This window comes from Scyliorhinus torazame, chromosome 5 (assembly GCF_047496885.1).
Source record: "Scyliorhinus torazame isolate Kashiwa2021f chromosome 5, sScyTor2.1, whole genome shotgun sequence".
Classification (NCBI taxonomy): Eukaryota; Metazoa; Chordata; class Chondrichthyes; order Carcharhiniformes; family Scyliorhinidae; genus Scyliorhinus; species Scyliorhinus torazame.
In genome coordinates, this window is record NC_092711.1 from 182,586,661 (window position 1) to 182,611,540 (window position 24,880).

The window sequence follows — 24,880 nt, forward strand, 5'->3', positions numbered from 1 at the left end:
AATCTACTTCCCCTTATTTTGAGGCTTTGCCCCTAGTTCTGCTTTCACCCGCCAGTGGAAACAACGTGCCCGCATCTATCCTGTCTATTCCCTTCATAATTTTATATGTTGCTATGAGATCCCCCCTCATCCTTCCAAATTCGAACGAGTACAGTCCCAGTCTACTCAACCTCTCCTCGTAATCCAACCCCTTCAGCTCTGGGATTAACCGAGTGAATCTCCTCTGCACACCCTCCAGTGCCAGTACGTCCTTTCTCAAGTAAGGAGACCAAAACTGAGCACAATACTCCAGGTGTGGCCTCATTAACACCTTATACAATTGCAACGTAAACTCCCTAGTCTTAATCTCCATCCCTCTAGCAAGAAGGATAAAGTTCCATTTGCCTTCTTAATCACCTGTTGCACCTGTAAACCAACTTTTTGCGACTGATGCACTCGCACACCAGGTCTCTCTGCACACCACCATGTTTCAATATTTTAACATTTAAATAATAATCCCTTTTGCTGTTATTCCTACCAAAATGGGTAACCTCATATTTCTCAACGTTGTATTCTGTATATCTGGCAGACCCTAGCCCATTCACTTAGCCTATCCAAATCCCTCTGCAGACTTCCAGTATCCTCTGCACTTTTTGCTTTACCACTCATCTTAGTGTCGTCTGCAAACTTGGACACATTGCCCTTGGTCCCCAACTCCAAATCATCTATGTAAATTGTGAACAATTGTGGACCCAACACTGATCCCTGAGGGACACCACTAGCTACTGATTGCCAACCAGAGAAACACCCATTAATCCCCACTCTTTGCTTTCTATTAATTAATCAATTCTCTATCCATGCTACTACGTTCCCCTTAATGCCATGCATCTTTATCTTATGCAGCAAACTTTTGTGTGGCACCTTGTCAAAGGCTTTCTGGCAATCCAGATATATCACATCCATTGGCTCCACGTTATCTACCGCACTGGCAATGTCCTCAAAAATTCCACTAAATTAGTTAGGCACGACCTGCCCTTTATGAACCCATGCTGCATCTGCCCAATGGGGGAATTTCCATCCAGATGCCTCGCTATTTCTTCCTTGATGATAGATTCCAACATCTTCCCGACTACCGAAGTTAAGATCACTGGCCTATAATTACCCGCTTTCTGCCTACCTCCTTTTTTAAACAGTGGTGTCACGTTTGCTAATTTCCAATCCGCCGGGACCACCCCGGAGTCTAGTGAATTTTGGTAAATTATCACTAGTGCATTTGCAATCTCCCTAGCCATCTCTTTTAGCACTCTGGGCTGCATTCCATCAGGGCCAGGAAACTTGTCTACCTTTAGCCCCATTAGCTTGCCCATCACTACCTCCTTAGTGATAACAATCCTCTTAAGGGCCTCACCTGTCATAGCCTCATTTCCATCAGTCACTGGCATGTTATTTGTGTCTTCCACTGTGAAGACCGACCCAACAAACCTGTTCAGTTCCTCAGCCATTTCCTCGTCTCCCATTATTAAATCTCCCTTCTCATCCCTTAAAGGACTAATATTTACTTTAGCCACTCTTTTTTCTTTTATATATTTGTAGAAACATTTACTATCTGTTTATATATTCTGAGCAAGTTTACTCTCATAATCTATGTTACTCTTCTTTATAGCTTTTTTAGTAGCTTTCTGTTGCCCCCGAAAGATTTCCCAGTCTTCTAGTCTTCCACTAATCTTTGCTACTTTGAATGCGTTTTCCTTCAATTCGATACTCTCCCTTATTTCCTTAGATATCCAAGGTCAATTTTCCCTCTTTCTACCGTCCTTCCTTTTTGTTGGTATAAACCTTTGCTGAGCACTGTGAAAAATCGCTTGGAAGGTTCTCCACTGTTCCTCAACTGTTTCACCATAAAGTCTTTGCTCCCAGTCTACCTTAGCTAGTTCTTCTCTCATCCCATTGTAATCTCCTTTGTTTAAGCACAAAACACTAGTGTTTGATTTAACCTTCTCACCCTCCATCTGTATTTTAAATTCCTCCATATTGTGATCGCTCCTTCCGAGAGTATCCCTAACTATGAGATCCTGAATCAATCCTGTCTCATTACACAGGACCAGATCTAGGACCGCTTGTCCCCTCGTAGGTTCCATTACATACTGTTCTAGGAAACTATCGGATACATTCTATAAACTCCTCCTCAAGGCTGCCTTGACCGACCTGGTTAAACCAATCGACATGTAGATTAAAATGCCCCATGATAACTGCTGTACCATTTCTACATGCATCAGTTATTTCTTTGTTTATTGCCTGCCCCACCATAATGTTACTATTTGGTGGCTTATAGACTAGTCCTGTCACTGACTTTTTCGCCTTACTAATCCTGGTTTCCACCCAAATGGATTCAACCTTATCCCCCCATAGCACCGATGTCATCCCTTACTATTGCCCGCATGCCATCCTTAAATAACAGAGCTTCACCACCTCCCTTACCATCCACTCTGTCCTTCTGAATAGTTTGAAACCATCGGATATTTAACTTCCAGTCGTGACCATCCTTTAACCATGTTTCAGTAATGGCCACTAAATCATAATCATTCATGGTGATTTGCGCCATCTTAACTTTTCTGAATACTACGAGCATTCAGGTGAAGTACACTGATGTTGGCTTTTTTTTAACCTCTGTTCTGAATCTTAACACCTCGATCAGTAACCTCTCCTAAGTTATATTTCCTCTTAACGTTTCTCCTAATTTTCCTTGTCGTTGAACCCATATCTTCATGTAACAACCTGCCGCGTTGCTTACCGTTAATGTTTTTACTTCCCGTTTTATTCCTTTTAGTATTCCTGGTCCTATTCACAGAGCTCCCCTCAGTCACTGTACCTTGTACTGTCGTCCTTTTTGATTCTTGACTATGGCTTCTCTGCCTTACACTTTCCCCCTTACTGCCTTTTGTTTCTGTCCCTGTTTTACTACCTTCCAACTTCCTGCATCGGTTCCCATCCCCCTGCCACATTAGTTTAAACTCTCCCCAACAATTCTAGCAAACCCCACCCCCTCGGACATCGGTTCTAGTCCTCCCCAGGTGCAGACCGTCCGGTTTGTACTGGTCCCAACTCCCCCAGAACTGGTTCCAATGCCCCAGGAAGTTGAAACCCTCCCTCTCGCACCTTCTCTCGAGTCACGCATTCATCCTATCTATCCTGACATTCCTGCTCTGACTAGCCCGTGTCACTGGTAGCAATCCAGAGGTTACTACCTTTGAGTTTAACTCCTAACTCCCTGAATTCAGCTTGTCGGACCAAGGCCCGTTTTTGTACCTATATCGTTGGTGCCTATGTGCACCACGACAGCTGGCTGTTCACCCCCCCCCCCCCCCACCCAGAATGTCCTGCAGCCGCGCCGAGACATCCTTCACCCTTGCACCAGGGAGGCAACAGACCATCCTGGAGTCTCTATTGCGTCCGCAGAACAGCCTATCTATTCCCCTTACGATTGAGTCCCCTATCACTACAGCCCTGCCATTCTTCTTCCTGCCCAGCTGCGCAGCAGAGCCAGCCACGGTGCCATGAACCTGGATGCTGCTGCCTTCCCCTGGTGAGCCATCTCCCTCAACAGTATCCAATGCGGTATACCTGTTTTGCAGTGAGATGACCGCAGTGGACACCTGCACTGCCTTCCTACTCTTGCTGTCTTTTGGTCATCATTTTCTATCTCCCTCAGTACCTTTCACCTGCGGTGTGACCAACTCGCTAAACGTGCTATCCACGACGTCCTCACGATCGTGGCCGCTCCAAAGTGAGTCCATCCGCAGCTCCAGAGCCGTCACGCGGTCCAACAGGAGCTGCAACTGGGCACACTTCTTGCACGTGAAGGAGCCAGGGACAGTGGACGTGTCCCTGAGCTCCCACATCGCACACGAGGAGCATGACGCGGGCCTGAGATCTCCTGCCATGAATTAAACCGTCGGTTAACTTCAACAACTACAATTTCCAAAAAAAAAAAACAACGAAGAAAAAATAAGTAAATATACCAATGAAAAGAAAAAGAAAACAGAAAAACTACTTACCAGGGATTAAAAAGCACTTCCTCCCCACCAAGCTTCGAATTTCCACCTAGATATGAATTCCCAAACTCGCTCTTTGCTGTCTCACTCTGGCTGTGTCTTCTCTGGCTCACTGGGAGAACTCAAGATCTTCGACTTGAGTGAGTAAATTGGAGGTCGGGATTCATGGTCCGAAATTTGTGAACTCTATGGTGCGTACACAATTCTGTACAGTGCCAAATGAGAAAATTAGATACTGATGCTTAGGACGGCAGGGTAGCATAATGGTTAGCATTGTTGCTTTACAGTGCCAGGGATCCGGGGTCGATTCTAGGAATCTGTGCAGAGTCTGCACGTTCTCTCGTGTCTGAGAAGGTTTTCTCCTGGTGCGCAGGTTTCCTCCTGCAATTCCGAAAGCCATGTTTGTTAGGTAAATTGGACATTCACAATTCTTCCTCTCTGTACCCGACCAGGCCACGGCGTGTGGCGAATAGAAGATTTTCACTGTATCTTCACTGCAGTGTTAATGTAAGCCTACTTGCGAGACTAATAAAGATCATTATTGTGTGGTGTGCTTAGCTGAGCATTGCCGCAGGGAAGATTTTGAACTGAATGTGCGAGCGACAGCAAGATCAGCATCATACTTTAGAACTGAGCGATGCTTTTCTACAAAGTCATCACCAGTCAGCGCTTCGTTTGTGCAATATAGATGGGGCGGAATTGTGAACAACGAATAAAAAAACCTCATTTGAATGTGTGAGAAATTCGCTGTTTGACGCACAAAGAATGTTTGGCAAATTGGACTTTGAGGAGGGCGGAGGGATGGGCCAATTTTACACCTCCTACTGTATGGGAAGATTGCAGACGTACAGAATGAGATGTTGGGGCGTTAGACGAGGGAATTACTGTGTGGCAGAGGGAATGGTCTCTTCGGGATGCTGATGAGAATGCTGTCGGGAGGATGGGATGTGTACAGCCAACATAGACAACTTGATTAAAACCGTGGAGGACGATCCTTCCATCTGAATTATGGTGGGTTGAATAGTGAAGGCAAGAGTAACCCGAGCGTGCTTGTGAAAGGAAGAAAATATCAGGAGGTTGGAAGTGCAGCGTATATTCAAAGGGCCTATCAAGTACGTGTACGGCTTTTGCCAATGTAATCCTCGGCTGAAGAAAAAAGAAACCAAATATGTTACCAGGGGCGTCTCCTATATAACGTAGAATATGCTCTTGGTGAGGTCTTCAATTGCAAGCAAAAACTATCGCTCCATCATGCCACTGTTCTTGGAGCTGGTCAAAACCTCAACGTGTCACATTCTGTCTGTGACTATGGCAGATTGTGAAGAAACAACACAAGTGCATGTTGTACTGCATTGTTGCATGTAGTTAATACACGGTGCCCTGCATGTGGAAGTTAACTTCCTCCTTCACACTGAGGATATCCGTCACGATGTTGTGCTGTTTTACAATGTGATTAGCGGGTTGGGTTAAAAACAAGCTGGGCAGCTCAATGTTCGACTCAAATATAGAGGTGTGCAGTAGAACGTTCTTAGCAATCTCAATCTTTTTATCCGGACGGGTTATATCTTTCACCATTCCACCGGCATCAAGTCAAATAGTAAACCCTTGCCCAATGTGCAATGTAGAAAAACAAAGCATTCCGTGGGTACTACCAATTACGGATAAACAGAGACCTCAATCTCCCAAAGGAAATCTGTAGAACTGCATGGTCTAAGATGTTAATGTTAAGATGTTCTACTAATTTGGGCTGATAGTTTCGGATTTCATTGTAACACACTTCATGTGAACTAACGTAGGCAGTTGGCCGCCGGGGAAGGGAGCCAAATGAATCACAATGGTCAGCATCCAGTAAGTGCCGCTGTAAGACTCAAAGCTCTCAGTGGAGTGTGCCCAGCTGTTACGACTGAGATTTCTGCGTGTCTGGTGTCCTCACAGCAACCATTTCCTTTATAAATATATTTAAGTGTTCCAAGAAACCTTTGCGTGAATTCATTTCTATGGTAATGAAGTCCAGTAACAAAACGTTTATTTTTTGTTAAACAAACATTGTTGAGTAACATACTCAGAATTGTAGTGTAGTCACTGCACTCGGATTTAAGACTGTGATAGACTAATTGTTGCTGTTTCCCGCCGGGCGCCGACTTGGATTCATGCTTTTCGGACCTTCATGGTTAGTGTTCATGCACGTGGGAAAGCAACTTAAGAAGGGCAACAAAAACATTTTGTGAGAATACGAAAATGAGCTTTAGGGGATTGTAACTGGGACTGTAAGTGAAGAAAATTCTGAATGAGAGGATATATCCCCAGGTGGAGAGGCAAGCTCTGCTATGGGAAAGTGTGCATGGCTTTATCAGAGGGAGTTCGCGTCTAATAAATGTTACTGAATTATTTGTAGAGGTAACCAAGTGTGTAGATAAGGGTAGTGCAGTTAATGTCAGCATATCCTTTGACAAGGTCCAACATAGGAACATAAGAACTAGGAGCAGGAGACGGCCATCTGGCCCCTCGAGCCTGCTCCGCCATCAAATAAGATCTTGGCTGATCTGTTGTGGACTCAGCTCCTGTTTCCGGCCCGAACACCATAACCCTTAATCCCTTTATTCTTCAAAAAACTATCTATCTTTATCTTAAGAACATTTAATGAAGGAGCCTCAGCTGCTTCATTGGGCAAGGGATTCCATAGATTCACAACCCTTTGGGTGAAGGAGTACCTCCTAAGCGCAGTCCTAAATCTACTTCCCCTTATTTTGAGGCCTATGGCCCCTAGTTCTGCTTTCACCCGTCAGTGGAAACAACATGCCCGCATCTATCCTATCTATTCCCTTCATAATTGTATATGTTTCTATCAAATCCCTCCCGCATCCTTCTAAATTCCAACGAGTACAGACCCAGTCTACTCAAATTCTCCTCGTAATCCAACCCCCTCAACTCTGGGATTGACCTAGTGAATCTCCTCTGCACACCCTCCAGTGCCAGTACATCCTTTCTAAAGTAAGGAGACAAAAACTGAACACAATACTCCAGGTGTGGCCTCACTAACACCTCATACAATTGCAGCATAACCTCCCTAGTCTTTAACTCCATCCCTCTCGCAATAAAGGACAAATCTCCATTTGCCTTCTTAATTACCTGTTGCACCTGTAAACCAACGTTTTGCGACTCATGCACTAGCACACCCAGGTCTCTCTGCATAGCAACAACATGTTTTAATATTTTATCGTTTAAACAATAATCCCTTTTGCTGGTATTCCTACCAAAATGGATAACCTCACATTTGTCAACATTGTATTCCATCTGCCAGACACTAGCCCATTCACTTAACCTATCCAATCCCTCTGCAGACCTCCGGTATCCTCTGCACCTTTTGCTTCACCACTCATCATGGTGTCGTCGGCAAACTTGGACACATTGCACTTGGTCCCCAACTCCAAATCATCTATGTAAATTGCCAAAGACCTTACTGAAATCCACGTAGACAACATCTACTGCCCGACCCTCATCAATCACATTCGGCACTTCCTCGATAAACTCGATCAAGATAGTCAGACACGACCTCCCCTTCACATAAACATTTTGTCTCTCGCTAATACGTCCACTTATTTCCAAGTGGGAGTAAATCCTGTCTCGAAGAATAATCTCTTATAATGCCTACGCCACTGATGTGCGACTAACCGGCCAGCAATCATCTGGATTATCTTTGTTTCCCTTCTTAAACAAAAGAAAAGCATTGGCTATTCTCAAATCCTCTGTGACCTCCCCTGTAGCCAGTCAGGATACAAAGATTTCTCTCAAGGCTCCAGCAATTTCCCCTCTTGCCTCTCTCTGTATTCTTGGGTATATCCCAAAAGGCCCTGGGGAACATATTGATCTTCATTTTTTCAAGGCCACAATGCCTCCTCCTCTTTGATCTCAACATATCCTTCCATAGCCTAATCATCCACCAAGTCCTTCTCTTTGGTGAATACTGACGCAAAGTATTAATTTAATACCTCGCCCATGCCCTCTGCCTCCACGCACAGATTCCCTCCCCTGTCCTGGAGTGGGACAACCCTCTACCTGGCTACCATCTTTCTCTTTACATATGTGTAAAAACCTTGGGATTTTCCTTAATTTTGTTGGACAATGACTGTTACTGGGCCTCTTTCGCCCTCCTGACTCCTTGCTTAAGTTGTTTATTCTGTCCTCATATTCCACAGTTGCTTTGTGTATTCCCAGCCTCCTAGCTTTGACAAATGTTCCCTTTTACTTTTTGACTAGACTCACAATATCTCTCGTTATCCAATGTTCCCGAAATTTGTCATACTTATCGTTCACTGTTACAGGAACTTGCCGATCCTGAATTCCTATCAACTTACATTTGTAAGCTTTCAACATGCTAGATGCCTGTTTGCTTTCAAACATTCTGCCTCCAATTTGCATTCTTCAGTTCCTGCCTCATATTGTTGCAATCAACAGCCCAATTCAGCACCTTCACTTGAGGACTACATTTGTCTTTATCCATCAGCACATTAAAGCTTACTGAATTGTGGTCACTGTTCCCGATGTGCCCCCTACTGAAACATCGACCACCTGGCCGGGCTCATTCCCCAATACCAGGTTCAGTATGGCGCCTTCTCGAGTTGGACTATCTACATACTGTTTCAAAAAGCCCTCCTGGAATCTCCTTACAGGCTCTGCCCGATTCACCACCCTACCACTCAGTGAGTCACAGTCAATATAGGGAAAGTTCATAGAATCATAGTGCTTACAGTGCAGAAGGAGACCATTCGGCCCATCGAGTCTGCACAGGCTCTTGAAAAGAGCACCCTACTTAAACCCACACCTCCATCCTATCCCGTAACCCAGCCACCCCACACAACTTAAGGGAAATTAATCAGGGCCAATCCACCTAACCTGCACATCTTTGGACTGTGTGAGGAAACCGGAGCACCCGTTGGAAACCCACGCAGACACGTGGACAGTGATCCAAGCTGCGAATCGAAACTTGGACCCTGGAGCTGTGAAGCAACTGTGCTAACTGCTGTGCTACCGTGCCACTCAAAATCGTGCTAGCTGAAATCACCCACCATATCAACCCTGTGACATTTACACCTTTGCCTCCAATAAGATTTCAAATGATTGCCAGGTCACTGCCACTCAGCTATTTGTATGGGAACAGCAATTTTTACCAACTAACTTGATCGAAGTTTCCGTGGGAGTCCTGAACATTGACTCTGGGCCTCATGAAGTCTCATCCCTTCAGGATAAACATGGGTAAGGAAATCTCCTGCTGATTAACACAGACCATTTACAATTAAGTGATGAATCAGTACTCCTCCATATTTAATACGAGGAAGCACTGAGAGTGGAAAGAGCACAGACCATACTCTGGGTGTGGGCCTTTAATGTTCATCACCAAGAGTGGCTCTTTAGCAAAAAGATCTGTTAGACTGGGAATTCTGCAGGTGGTGAGGGAACCAACAAGAGGGAAAATGTACCTCACTTCACCCGCAGCAACTTTTTGCTGTAGATGCATCTGTCCATGACAGTATAGGTAGACATGACCACCGCACGATCTTTGTGGAGTCAAAGTCTCTTCACATGGAGGATACCCTCCTTCGTGTTGCACTACCAGCGTGCTAAATGGGATAGATTTTGAACGGATCTAGCAACTCAAGACTGGGCAACCATGAGGCACTGTGGGCCAACAGCGGCAGCAAAAATGCACTCAACCACACGGAGGGCATCAGCTCTGAGCAGAGGTTAGATAAACTCGGTCTGTTCTTACTGGAACGACGAAGGTTGAGAGGCGACCTAATAGCGGTCTACAAGATTATGAGTGGCGTGGAGACAATGGATAGTCATATGCTCTTTCCTAAGGTAAGGAGAGTCAGGTACTCGGGGGCATAGATTTAAAATGCGTAAGGAAAAGTTTAGAACCAATGTACGAGGCAAGGTTTTTACACAGAGGGTGGTAAATATATGGAACTCGGTGCCTGGGGAAGTGGTGGGAGCAGGTACGATAGCGGCATTTAAGGTGCAATTGGACAAACATATGAGTAGGGTGGGAATGGACGGATACGGACTCCGTAAGTGCATATGGTTTTAGTTTAGGCAGGCTCCATGGTCGGCGCAGGCTTGGACGGCCGAGGTTCCTGTGCTGTATTGTTCTATGTTTATGTTCTTTGGGGCGGGCTGCACAAACATCGGCATCCTCAATGTTGTAGGAGTCAAGCACATCGCTGCAAAACACAAGGAGGATGAAGCATCTGCAACAATCAACAGCCAGAAGTACTGAGTGGAAGATACTCCCCGTCTCCCACGGAGATCCCCCGCATCACAGCTGCCTGACATCGACCAATATGACTCACTCAACTTGGTGTCAAGAAACAACTGAAGGTATTGGTTAATGCAAAGGTTTTGGGCCCTTATGAAATCGGGCAATCTGCTGCAGAACTTGCCGCACCTTCGCCAAGCTGTCGCAGTACAGCTACAATGCTGGCATTTATCTAGCGACGTGGGAAATTGACCAGGTGTTATATGTACACAGAAAACAGGAAAAACCCGACTCAGCCAATTACTGCCCTGTCAGACCACTCTCCATCATAAATATAGTGACGGAATAAGTCGTCGGAAATGCTCTCAAGGGACACCTACTCAGCAATAAAGCATTTGGACAATAGAACAGAATGCCAGAGGTGAGGATAGACTGGCTGCGATTGACCTCAAGGCAGCATTTAACAGAGTATGGCATCAAGAAACCCGAAAAATCAAGGGCCAATGGGAATCAGGGAAAAAAACGTCCACTGTTTGGTGTCATTTGTGGCGCAAAGTAAGATGTTTGTGGTGGCTGGACGTCAATAACCTCAACTTCAGGACATTATTGCAGGAGTTCCTCAGGGTAGTATTCCAGGCCAAATCATCTTCAGCTGCTTCATCAGTGACCTCACTCCATTATAAGGTCAGAAGTGGGAATATTCTCAGATGGCTGCACAATCTGCAGCACCTTTGGTGATTCCTCAGGTAATGAAGCAGTTCATTTTTAAATCCAGCAAGACCTGGACATTATCCAGGCTTGGGCTGACAAGTGGCAAGTTGAATTCGCGCCACACAAGTGCCAGGCATGACCACCTCCTACAAGAGAGGATCTAACCATCGCCCATGACATTCAGTGGCATTTTAATCGGTGGATCCACTACAATAAATAGCGTAGGTTTACTATTGATCAGCAACTTAACTGGAGTAGCCTTATTAATGCAGTGGCTACCAGAACAGATCCACGACTAGAAATCCAACACCGAGTAAGTCACGTCCCCACCCCCTATAGCCGGTGCAAGGCACAAGTGTAATGGAATACTCCTCACTTGCCTGGATGATTGCAGCTCCAACAACACTCAAGAATCTCGGCACCAAGCCTGCCAGAAAAAACAGGTTGTGGCCTTTCCGACGCTGCCGCCACTGAGGATACAGTACAGGGTGGGCTGCGGCACCTGGGTGGGGGAGGGGAAGGTGTCGGGTATCTACCAGGAGCTACAGGAGGCGGAGAAATCCCCGGTGGAGGAGTCAAGGGCAAGTGGGAGGAGGAGCTATATGAGGGTTTGGAAGCGGGTCTGTGGGCAGAGGTCCTGGACAGGGTTAATTCCTCCTCATGGGGCTGCTTAGCACAGTGCTAAATCGCTGGCTTTGAAAGCAGGCCAGCAGCACGGTTCAATTCCCGTACCAGCCTCCCCGAACAGGCGCCGGAATGTGGCGACTAGGGGCTTTTCACAGTAACTTCATTTGAAGCCTACTTGTGACAATAAGCGATTTCCATTCCCTTCATGTACCAGGCTCAGTCCAATTCAATTTAAGGTGGTCCACCGGGCACATATGACGGCAGCGAGAATGTGCAAGTTTTTGGGGGTAGAAGATAGATTTATGAGGTGCAAGGGCAGCCCTGCAAACCATGTCCACGTGTTTTGGGCATGCCCGGAGCTTTGAGAGTTCTGGCAAAGGTTCGCGAGGGAAATGTCCAAGGTGCTTAACACACGGGTGTTGCCGAGCCCAGAGATAGCGATCTTTGGAGTGTCTGAAGACCCGTGAGTTCAGGGGGCGAAAGAGGCCGACGACTTGACCTTTGCCTCCCTAGTAGCCCGGAGACGGATTTTATTAATGTGGAGGGACTCGAAGCCCCCGAGTGTAGAGAACTGGGTTAACGACATGGTTGGGTTTCTGAGCCGCGAGAAAATAAAGTTTGCCTTAAGAGGGTCTATGCTAGGGTTTCCTCGGAGGTGGCAGCCTTTCGTCTACCTTCTCAGGGAAAATTAAAATGTCAGCAGTAGCAGCAATCCGTGGTGGCGAGGGGGCGGGGAGGGGGGGGGGGGCGGGTAGCGCTTCATTGGGATGGTGTGGCAAGACTGGGTCGCATGGGGTAATGTCTATTTAAATGTTATTGTATATTCTTTTTTTACACTATGTTAATGTTCACTCTAGTTTGTTTTGTTATTATTGTTACGACTGTTTTATTATGAAAAATTCTGCGAAACGTTAATAAAATACTTTTTAAAAAAAAGAATCTCTGCACCATCCAGGACAAAGCGACCCGCTTGATTGTTACCCCTTACACAAACTTTCAATCTCTCTTCCACCAACAAACATTGGCAGCCAGGTTCCTTGGGCTGCATCTTCCAAACCGATAACCAATACCATCTAAAGTACACAAACAGCATGTACCTCGAATCCCACTAGCTGGAGGTTCTGTTCCAAGTCACTCAGCAACCAGACCTGGACATATACCGCTGTTCCTTCACTGTCACTGGGTCAAAATCCGGGAACTCCCTTCATAACAGCACTGTTGGGGCGTCTACACCACAGGAACAGCAGAGGCTCATGAAGGCAACTCACCACCGCCTTCTAACGTGCAACTAGGCATGGAAAAGAAATGCTGGCCGAACAAGTGATGCCCACATCCAGGAAATTCATTCTTATAAAAGCAGGAAAATCCAAAGCCAATATTCCTGTTCAATGACTGTGAAATTGATGTTAATCTCTCAGCAAATGTTGGTGTTAAAATCATGGCCACATAAAGGATATTGTCAATGTATTGAGACATTTCCATCACTAGTAGTGTGGAGTGACCTGTCAGAAATTTTGTGACTTCAATTTAGACAAGACAATCGCTTGTTAGTGAATTGTGGTCATTGTATACCCTATATAAGAAAGTTGTGATCTCCTGTTGAATAAAAATAAAACATAAAACATGAATCAAGTCACAGTTTCTTAATTTAACACTTTTATATGGTATGGTTACATTTGGGAAATAATTCACAGTAATTGAAATGAATTACAGACTAATCATTTTTCTTTCGTTTGCTGTGAAGACATGAGTCAATTATTAGTTTTAAAGAAGAAGTAGAACTCTTAGACTGTGTTATTTATTCCGTATAATTAATTTGATAATCATGTTGAGTGGATATTCGAAAGCATTTTGCAACTCCTCTCTGAATTTCTTCTGAATTGCTGCGTAAATAAATGTGTTGGTGCAGGAACTAAGGAGTTGAAGCATGTTTCCGGATTCCTGGAGAATAAATTTGGGATCACTGAAGCTTTTGATGTTATAATCATTTGTAATTCTCACATATAAGAACTGTACAACATACGTCATCCAAAGCAGAATGAAAGTGCCAGAGATGGTGAAGAGTAAAACGATGGACTTTCTCCGACTCTCCATCTCTAGGTCACTCTGCTTTTCCCTGTTGCTTTCTGCACGGAGCCTCGTCCGGGCTCTACTGGCTGCTAGAATGTGTCTGACAGTCAGAGCGTTCAGCAGAAGAATAAGAACGAACGGAGCACATGGGGTCAAAATACGGTCGAACCAGTCATATGCTGTCCAAAAGAGTGAAGTATAACGGATGTCCTTCAGTCTGCAATACCACGGGATATTGTCAACTATGTAAATAGGCTCGTGGATAAAGTACCAGGGGATATTGGTTAAGCAGCCCAATGTGCAGACAGTCCCTATCACCACAGTCGCCGTTTTCTCGGTACAGTACTTTATTTTCAGCTTCTGGCAGCATATGGCCACAAATCGATCAAACGTAAAAGTGACTGTTAACCAGACGGAACTCACTCTGGCAGCGTAAGTTAGCGCAATGCTCAGGCTACACACAGGAGTGATGGACAAGAAGCTGCCAGGAAAATAAATGCCACTAATACGATTTAATATCACAGCTGTGATAATGACCAGGAGATCCGTCACTGCCATGGAGACAAGGTATCGAGTGATGCATACCGACAGCCCGCATTTTCCTCTGGACAGGATCACAATCGCGACTAAATTTGCTGCAGGAAAGAGAAGGATAGATAAATTACATCCTGGAACCACAACAATATCATCACATCGACCAAAATGTATGGACATTCACTTTCTGATTCTGAGACGATTACCTGGGCGTGAAGATACAAGAGTTGATATAATAATGCGGAGGTGGTGGTGAGATGGGAAAGACACCTCGGATGAAAAAAAATACTCTAAATAATCGAAACGTAATTTAACATATGCATACTTTTCAAATGATTTGGCTGCACAATAATGATGTAATATAATCTATATCTGGACTTCACATTTTTATTGGTGTTGATAGCTTTTGAATGGACATTGGAAAGATTGCGAAAAATGTCTCCACAAGGAAGTGACTTCAGTTACGAGGAAATATTGGTGAAACTGCGGTTGGGATCTTCGTGATGAAACGATTGAAGGAAGACTTGAAACAGGTTATCAAATCAGTACAGGTCTGTGCAGAGCAGAGCGGGAGAACCTGCTGCCCTCAGCAGAACGATTCAACAGACGAGGAGACCGACTTAATGCTGTTGGCAAGTGAAGCAATGGTAAAAGGAGGAAAAAACACTTCTCTGCGTGTTATTAGCTGTATGACATTGTGGTGGTGACAGGCTTTGTAGCGGCTTTCAAAACAACATTAGATGTGAAAAAATATATTTGCCAAAGGGAAAGGTATGGGTGAATGAGACTAGATGAATTGAATGCAGAGGGACAGTGCAGACGTGAAGGGCCGAGGAGTCTCTTTCTGTGCAGGAACCGTTCTATCTTTCTCAGGTGTTATGCATACAGACATAACAAAGCTAATTCGACAACAAAAAGAGCATTGTAAAAATGAAATTAACGCATTAATAATAAGCTATTCTATCATATTTATGCAGAACGTGGATAACGTCATGTTTTTCAATTCGATCATCTTTTGTCGAAGTGTTGCCCATTTAATTAATCTGTTGCCATTTATTCCCATTTCTAAATTTCCATCTATATGCTTCACATGCAACTTATATTTGTACCATCAGCATCTCAGTCGCGAATGAGTAGGGTTAACGATTGAGACGTCAAGAGAGATCCGAATAGGAAACGCCGGGCACATTTTTGCCATGCACATGGTTTACCCTTATCTCTGTGCCATGCTGCTCAACCAAGTTCACTGAATGACAGACTTCTTACGGCGCAGCACGATTCCATTTGACCAATCGTTGCTCCACCGTCAGTCTGATTGTGCCCCTCACCAAGGGATATCCCGCCACCTTCTCCTCAGAGCATTCCACATTGTTCTCTTCCTGATAACTGTCCAGTTAGATTCTGAATGCTTCAATTGGGCCTGTCTCCACCACTGTTTCAGGTGACGGCTCACACACGCTAGCCAGTTGCAGCCTAACACTATTCCTTCATATAAATTTCGCTTATTTTACAAACTACTTCAATGCTGTGCCTTTTAGTGCTAGATACTTACAGGAGTGGGAACTGTTTCTCCACATCTCGTCAGTCGAGACACATTCTGATTTTGATACGCTTTCCAAACATTTCCATCGTATTGCTGCAATTGCAATAACTTCAACGTTCAGCAAAATTGCGTTGGCTGCGGTCTAATCAAGTGTTTTCTGAAAGCCAGTATTCATAACAACTATAGACATTTTCATGATTACCACTTTATCACCGCTTCGTGAAATCAACTCAGGCCCATCAGAGATGACTTACCCTTCAATAACCCATGTTCCGAGTTGGTTTATCAGTTTTGCCCCTTGTTCTGAACATCTTCAACAGACGAAATGTTTGTTTCCCATAGATCCTATGAATCATTTTACTAACTTTAAGTAACTCTGTTAACTAATGTCTTAATCTTATATACTAAATGTACAACACGTGAAATGTACGCAGTCGTTCCTGATAATTAACTGCCTGAGACTTGGGACCATTCTGTCTAAGCTGCTTTTCATCATTCGTGAATGTCAAGTCGATCCTTCATGAGGTACAGTCTCAGAAAATTAAAACAATTCTCGCGGAGGGGCCAAAATAGACTTTTATACGATGGTTGCATATCTTCTACACGTTACTATTGTGACAGCCTTGAGAGCAATTGTTCCGATACGTTACCAGGGACTGCGATGACAGCAAGTGCAGTGTAGTAAATGGCATAAGGTAGTCCGGTGGGTGGAGCGTGCATTTTCTGTGAGACGCAGCGATGCCTTTCTGAGAATTCGCAAGTGCTCTGCTCGACTTTCAAAGCACTCCGTTTTATACCTGATGTAATTCCCCCCAGACTCAATTATATTACATTACCAATAATGTTACTTACAGTCACTAAACAAACAACGTTACCTAAGCATTTAGTCATTTCTGATGGTGGTTATTGAGCAAGCACATGGATGCGCTCCGTTGTAGCTTTTTCATTGATGTGATTACATGTGCTCAATTATGGAGAAAGATATCAAACCAAAATCTCTGTCTTTGATCAAAATTACTTTCTGGTCTTCCTATTAACATGAACCATCAAACTGACACTAATGTTGTTGATGGTTAACCGATACTTTAAGCAGGCCTGCAACACTCTCACTTCAATAAAACATGTGGAAAAGGAATACCGGTGTAGACAAAGGTGGACTGTCGGCCCGTAACATGTGCACATGTCCTATAAAAATGAGAGTATAGCCAAGACTCGAAGACCAGAAAAGGCGATTCCCACGAAACTCTTGGAATTTGTATTAAAATAGATAAAGCTGTCGCCAAGACTCACAACCTGCTATAGACATGGTCTCAGGCTCATGAACTTGAGGCAATATTCCTGACTCCACTGAAAGTACCCCAGGATCTGCCCTCTTCCTTAAATGGGTCAGACAGACTATAAATACAGGTAAGGTGGTCCATCTTAAGGGGTGTGGTTGCTGATCGACAATTGGGCTCCGGGCGCATGGTTGTATACTTGGGTGTCCACAACATTGACTGCGGATTTCCATGCAGTCACAAAGTGTGAGGAAACACGGGGCCAGATAAACCTCCTGCAAATGATCAAGTGATGGGTACATGGGACTGGGATATTACAGCTATTACTGAAACGTGGCTAAGGGAGGGCCAGGACTCGTAGCTCAATGTTCCAGGGTACAGATGCTGTAGGAAAGACAGAATAGGAGGTGACAGAGAAGGGGGAGTTGCGTTTTTGATAAGGGAGAGTATCACGGCAGTACTGAGGGGATATATCCAAGGGTTCGGCGACTGAGTCTATATGGGTAGAACTGAAAAAATGAGAAGGGGAAGATCACTTTGATAGGATTGTATACAGGTCGCCAAATAGTCAGCGGGAAATTACGGAACAAATGTGTACGGAGTTTACACATGGCTGCAAGAAAAGTCGTGTGGCAATAATTGGAGACTTTAAATTTCCCAACATTGACTGGGACAGCCGTGGCATTAGCGGCTTGTATGGAGAGAAATTTGATGAGTGCATTCAGGAGGAATTTCTCATTCAGGTGGATGGCCGACTGGACAGGGGCAAATCTTGACCTCCTCTTGCGAAGTAAGGAAGGGAATGTGACCAAAGTGTTAGTGATGGATCACTTTGTGACCGCTGACCATAAATCCATTAGTTTTAAGATATCTATGTAGAATGATAGGTCTGGCCCAAAACCTAAACTTCTTCATTGGGTCAAGGCCAGTTTTGATGGTATTAGACAGGAACCATCAAAAGTTGATTGGGTAAGTCCATTGGCAGGCAAAAGGACGGCTGGTAAATGGGAGGCTTTTAAATGTGTGTTAACCACGATTCATTCCTTTTGGAGTGAAGTCCATGGATGGTAGAAGTAGGGAACCCTGGATGACTCGGGATATTGAGGCCCTGGCCAACAAGGGGAAGCAGATCTATGACATGCATCGACAGCTGGGACCTAGTGGATTCCTTGAAGAGCGTAGAGATGAGACTTCTGGTGGCGGCCATGGAGGAGTAGGTCGCACATTTGATAGTTCCCGCCTGTGACGGACGTTTGGACCTTTTCCCACCGATTTTTCAGCATTTTATTGGATAAATTGGTGAAGAGTGAGACTGTGAGGAGAATTCCGCCTCCAGTGATGGAGAATTCGACTAGAAGTGGCTGTGTGAGAAGCTGAAGTCCTTTAAGGAAGATGAGAGCAGGTCAGGGCCGCGGGCAGATGGCACAGTGATCGACGGAGCAGCTGGTGAAGGTTTTTGAAGAGTACTTCGCCAAGCATAAGAAGGACATGCTCGACCCTATCAAGGCTTCGATTGACCAGGTGGTGCAGAATCAATAAACCCACGGACGAGCGATCCAGGAGTTGGACAAAAAGGTGTTTCAGCACGAGGAATACATAATGTGTTGGAGACCAAGGTGGAGATGATGAATGACCACCAGGAAAGAATGCAGGAGAACCTGGAGGATCTGGAGAACAGGTCCAGGAGGAGAATCTAAAAATCGTTGGTCTCCCTGAAGGAAGTGAGGGATCGGATGCGAGGGCCTATGTGACGAACATGCTGGAGACGTTGATGGGGGCTGAGGCATTCCCTCGGCCCCTGGCAGTGGATAGAGCGCACAGAGCCCTCGCGAAGAAGCCCCGAGCGAACGAAACACCGAGGGCGATGGTGGTACGTTTACACCGATTCCGGGACAAAGAACACGTTTTGCGTTGGGCCAAGAAAGAACGGAGCTGCAAGTGGGAGAATTGTGAGCTATGCATTTATCGGGACCTGGGCGCGAATTTGGCCAAGAGGCAAGCTGGGTCTAACCGGGCAAAAGCGGCCCTCTTTAAGAAGTGGGTGAAGTTCTGGATGTTGTACCCAGCCCGTCTGTGGATCACACCTGAGGAACACGACTTTTACTTTGAAACACCAGACGATGTATGGACTTTCATTGAGGTTAAACGCCTGGAGGTGAACTAATAGGCACTGAAGCCTTGGAGAGTATTGTAGTGGCGATTTGTTGTAAATCACTTTTGTGCTTGGTTGAATAAGTAGTGTTATGTGCAATAAGGGGCTGTTTTGATGGCTAAAGTTAACTTTGACTTATTGGGAGCTGGTTAGAGGGGGGGTGGTTTGGGGGTGGTGGCTGTTTTTTCACTGTTTTTTCTGAGGTTTGTTTATTGGGAATTTGATGCTTTGAATATGCTTGTCCAAGTGGAGGGAAAGGGGAGAGTACAATGGGGAGCCAGACTGCTTGGTGCCATGGGCGGGTGCTATCAAGTCAGTCTAGTCAGCTGACTCACGGAAGCACAATGGGGGTGAGCAGGTGTTCAGCTGGAGTTTGATGTGGGGGGTTGGGTTACTAGTGCTGTTACTAGGGGGGAAGGAGAGGGGGAGCTGCTTTGCTGACAGGGGAGGAACTGTTACTAGGGTACAAATGGGAGGTCGGGACGGCGAATGCCTGAGGAGGCCGGGGGCACGAGCTGGAGGATGGCAAAAAAAGGGTGATGGCTATTCGACACGGGGGGGGGGCGGGAAGGCCCCCCCCCCCCCCCCCCCCCCGACCAGGCTGGTTACATGGAACGTGAGAGCGTTGAATGGGCCGGTCAAGAGGGCTCACGTGTTTGCGCATTTGAGGGGGCTGAAGGCGGACATGGCAATGTTACAAGAGACACACCTAAAGGCTATAGACCAGACTAGATTGAGAAGGGGGTGGGTTGGCCAAGTATTCCACTCAGAGTTGGAATCAAAGACAAAGGGGGTAGCGATCTTGATCAATGAACGAGTGGCATTCGAGGCAGGGAGAAACGTGTCAGACATGGGGGTAGCTACATAATGGTGAGTGGGAAGCTGGAGGGGATGCGGGTGGTACTCTTGAACGTGTATGCTCCCAATTGGAACGATGTGGAATTTATGAGGCGGGTGTTAGGTGAGATCCCAGTATTAGAGTCACATAACTTGATTATGGGAGGAGATTTTAACACAGTCATTGATCCGGAATTGGACCAGTCGAAATCCAGGACAGGGAAGATGCCTGCCGCGTCAAAGGAATTGAAGGGCTTCATGGATCAGATGGGAGGAGTAGACCCATTGAGGTTTGCACAGCCAAGGGCGACAGAGTTTTATTTTTTCTCCCATGTACACAAGGTATACACTCGCATTGTCTTTTTTGTTCTGAGCAGGGCTCTAATACCGGGGGTGGTAGATACTGAGTACTCGACAATCGCAGTGTCGAATCATGCCCACATTGGGTGAAACTACAGGTTGCCTGGAGAGAGGACCACGCCCACTGTGGAGGCGGGATATGGGGTTGTTAGTGGACGAAGTGATCTGTGGGCCGTGAATAAGTCCATCTAGAACTACCTGGAAACAAATGATACGGGGGAGGTCTCTGCAGCGATGGTTGGGAAGCTTTGAAGGCAGTGGTCAGAGGGGAATTCATCTCTATAGGGGCCCACAGAGAAAAGGCAGAACGGGCTGAGAGACATAGGTTAGTTGAGGAGATATTCCAGGTGGATAGGAGATACTCGGAGGCCCCGGACGTGGGGCTTCTGAGGGAGGGACGTAGGTTACAAGCAGAGTTTGGGCTTTTGACTCGAGGGAAAGCGGTGGAACAGCTGAGGCAGGCAAGGGGGGGGGGGGCGATTTATGAGTACGGGGATAAGGCAAGCAGAATGTTAGAGCACCAATTCGACCCAGTGGGGGTGAATGAGGTGTCTAAGGACTTTTACAGTAAATTATGAGTCGGAACCCTCGACGGGGGTGGAGGGGATGAGGCTGTTTTTGGGTCAGTTGAGGTTCCCTCGGGAGGACATTTAATGAAGACATTTAATGAAGACATTTAATGAAACAAGAGAGAAGGGAGTCCTCCCCCCCCCCCCCCCCCCCTCAACAACGTCGCAGGCCTCGATTGCATTGATCCTGAAACGGGAGAAGGATACGGAGCAATGTGTGTCATCCAGGCCAATTTCTCTACTGAATGTGGACGCCAAATTTCTGGCTAAGATACTGGCCACAAGGATAGCGGATTGTGTGCCGGGAATGATAGGGGAAGACCAGACGGGATTTGTAAAGGGCAGGCAACTCAAGGCCAATGTTCAAAGGCTTTTAAATGTTATTATGATGCCCTCAGAAGTAGGGGAGGTTAAGGTGGTGGTCTCGATGGATGCGGAGAAGGCTTTCAATCGGGTGGAGTGGGATTGCCTGCTGGAGGTGCTGGGAAGGTTTGGGTTTGGTGAAGGCTTCATTGACTGGGCGCGGTTGGTCTATCGGGCACCAGTAGTGAGTGTGCGTATGAAACGGCTGAGATTGGGGTATTTCAAACTACACCGAGGGACGAGGCAAGAGTGCCCCCTCTCCCCGCTACTGTTTGCTCTGACCATAGGGCCATTGGCCATGGCGTTAAGAGACTCTAGAGACTGTAAAGGGCTGGTTCTGGGGGGGGGGGGGGGGGAGCACCGGGTCCGCTTTACATGGAGCAAAGTGAGATGATCGCGACCCAGGCAAGAGGGCAGGAGAAGAGACTGGGAGAGCTGCCGCTTAGAATGGTAGGAAAGAGCTTTCGGTATCTGGGAATCCAGGTAGCCCGGGAATGGGAGGCACTGCACAAGTTAAAACTATTCCGGCTTGTAGAACAATTGAAAGAGGACTTTAAGAGATGGCATACGCTCCCGCTATCACTGGTGGGGAGGGTACAGACCGTAAAAATGACGTCCTCCCCAGATTTCTGTTTGTTTTTCAATGCCTCCCCATTTTCATCCCATGGGCCTTTTTCAAGCGGGTGAATAAGGGTATTGCGGGCTTTGTGTGGTCGGGTAAAATCCCGCGAGTGAAGAAAGTGTTGCTGGAGCGCAGTGGTAGGGAGGGTGGGTTGGGGCTGCCGAACATTTGTAATTACTACTGGGCGGCTAATAGAGCCACCATGATTTGGAAGTGTTTAGTGGGGGAGGGATAGGTGTGGGAGCGGATCGAGGCAGCGTAATTTAAAGCCACACATTTGGGAGCACTGATAACGGGATCTCTTCCGTTCAGGCCGGCCCGATACTCCACAAGTCCGGTGGTGGTGGCGGCTCTGAGAATCTGGGTGCAGTGCAGGAGATATTAGAGAGTGGAGGGAGCATCGGTTTGGTCCCCAACTTCTAATAATCATCGGTTTGTACCAGGTAGGCCGGATGGTGGGTTCCGGAGATGGCAAAAGGCAGGACTTAGGAGGATGAGGGATCGATTTATAGACGAGAGCTTCCCATGCTTTAAAGCCTTGGAGGATACATTTGAATTGCCAGCAGGGAGTGGCAAGGTGCGAGACTTCTTTAGAAGGCAGGTTCCGGCCTTCCCGCTGCTGCCGCCACGGGGCTTACAGGAGCCGAGTACAGGGTATCAGATATTGTCCAGGAACTTTTGGATGCCGAGAAAACTCCGGTGGAGCAGCTTACGGGCAAATGGGAGGACGAGGTAGGAGGAGAGATAGAGGCGTGTCTGTGCGCGGAAGCCGTAAGCAGGGTTAATACATCCTCAACATGTGCCAGGCTTAGCCTGATACAATTCAAGGTAGTCCACCGGGCACACATGACAGTGGCTAGGATGAGCAATTTTTTCGGGGTCGAGGATAGGTGTGTGAGGTGCGCAGGAAGCCTTGCAAATCATGGCCACATGTTTTGGGCATGCCCGAAGCTTCGAGGTTTTTGGCAGTGTTTTGCTATGACAATGTCCACGGTACTCAAAACACGGGTGGTGCCGAGTCCGGAGGTGGTGATCTTTGGAGCGTCGGAAGAGCCGGGAGTTCAGGGGGCGAAGGAGGCCGACGACTTGGCCGTTGCCTCCCTGGTAGTCCGGAGACAGATCTCATTAATGTGGAGGGAGTCGAAGCCCCCGAGTGTAGAGACCTGGGTTAGTGACATGGCTGGGTTTCTCAGTCTTGAAAATAAAGTTCGCCTTAAGAGGGTCAATGGTTGGGTTCTCCCGGAGGTGGCAGTCGTTCATCGACTTTCTCGGGGAACGTTAAAATGTCAGCAGATGCAGAATTCCAAAGGGGGGGAGCCAGATTGTTGTTTTATTTTTAGGGTGTGTGAAGATTGTGATTGGGTGGAAATGTTTATTGTACCCTGTTATTTTGTCATTGCTATGGTTATTATTATAAAAACTTGCAAATACCCTAATAAAAATATTTTTCCAAAAAAGAAGAGTATGCAGATTGTCAGAGTAGAGTTAAGAGAGAAATCAGGAGGGCAGAAAGGGAGCATTAGATTGTTTTGGCAGCTAAGGTAAAGGAGAATCCATAGACCTTCCACATAACACAAAGGACAAAAGAGTAAAGAAGCAGAGAGTAGGGCCTCTTATGGATCTATAAGGTCATCTATGTGCAAATCCACCGGGATTGGTGAGATCCTAAATTAATATTTTGCATCGGTAGTTACAGTTGAGAAAGGCATGGATGTCAGGGAACTTGGGAAAATACGAAATGATGCCCTGAGGAATCTAAATAATAAGGAGAAGGAGGTGCTGGAAGTCTTAAAGCGCATCAAGGTAGATAAATCCCCGAGAACTGATGTAATGTATCCCAGGACGTTGTGCGAGCGAGAGAGGAAATGCGAAATCCCTTACAGAGGTATTTGAATCGGCGACAGCCACAGTTGAAGTGCCTGAAGATTGGAGTGTAATAAATGTTGTGCCTTTGTTTCAGAAGGGCCGCAGGGAGATGCATGAGAATTACAGACCGGTGAGCATAAGTTGTTAGATGGCATTCTGATAGACAGGATCTACAAGCATTTAGACAGCCAAGGACTGATTAGGGACAGTCAGCATGGCTTCGTGAATTGAAAATCATGTCTCACGAATTTGATTGAGTATCTTGAATGGGAAACAAGAAGTTAGATGAGGGCAGTGCAGTCGACGATGTCCACATGGACTTTAGCAAGGCCTTTGACACGGTACCGCATGGCAGATTTGTTGCATAAGGTGAAATCTCACGGATCCAGGGTTCCGTAGCCAATTGGATACAGAGTTGACTGACGACAGAAGACAAAATGTGGTTGTCGAGGGTTCCTTTTCAAACTGGAGGTCTGTGACCAGCGGTATGCCTCAGGGATCGCTGCCGGGTCCACTGTTATTTGTCATTTATAGTAATCATTTGGATGATAATTTAGGACGCGTGGTTAGTACGTTTGCAGATGGCACCAAGATTGGTGGCAAAGTGGACAGTAAAGGAGGTTATCTAGGATTGCCACGGGGTCTTGATCAATTGGGCCAGTGGGATGGTGAATCACAGATGGAGTTTAATTTAAATAAATGTGAGATGAATAATTTTGGTACATCGAATGGGGGGACGGATCGACTCAGTTGATAGTAGAGAGTTGGGGTAAGTTATAGAACAACGAGATCTAGGTGTACAGGTTCATAGCTCCTTGAAAGTGGAGTGGCAGGTGGACAGGGTGGTGAAGAAGGCATTCGGCATGCTTGGTTTCATGGGTCAAAACATTCAACTAGAAAGAGTGGAGAAAAGATTTACTAGAATGCTATCTGGTCTTGATGGTTTGAGTCATAAGGAGAGCCTGTATAGACTGGGAGATGTTTTTCCTGGAAAGTAGGAGGCTTAGGGGTGATGTTATAGATGTCCATAAAATAAAGAGGGGCAGAGATAAAGTAGACAGT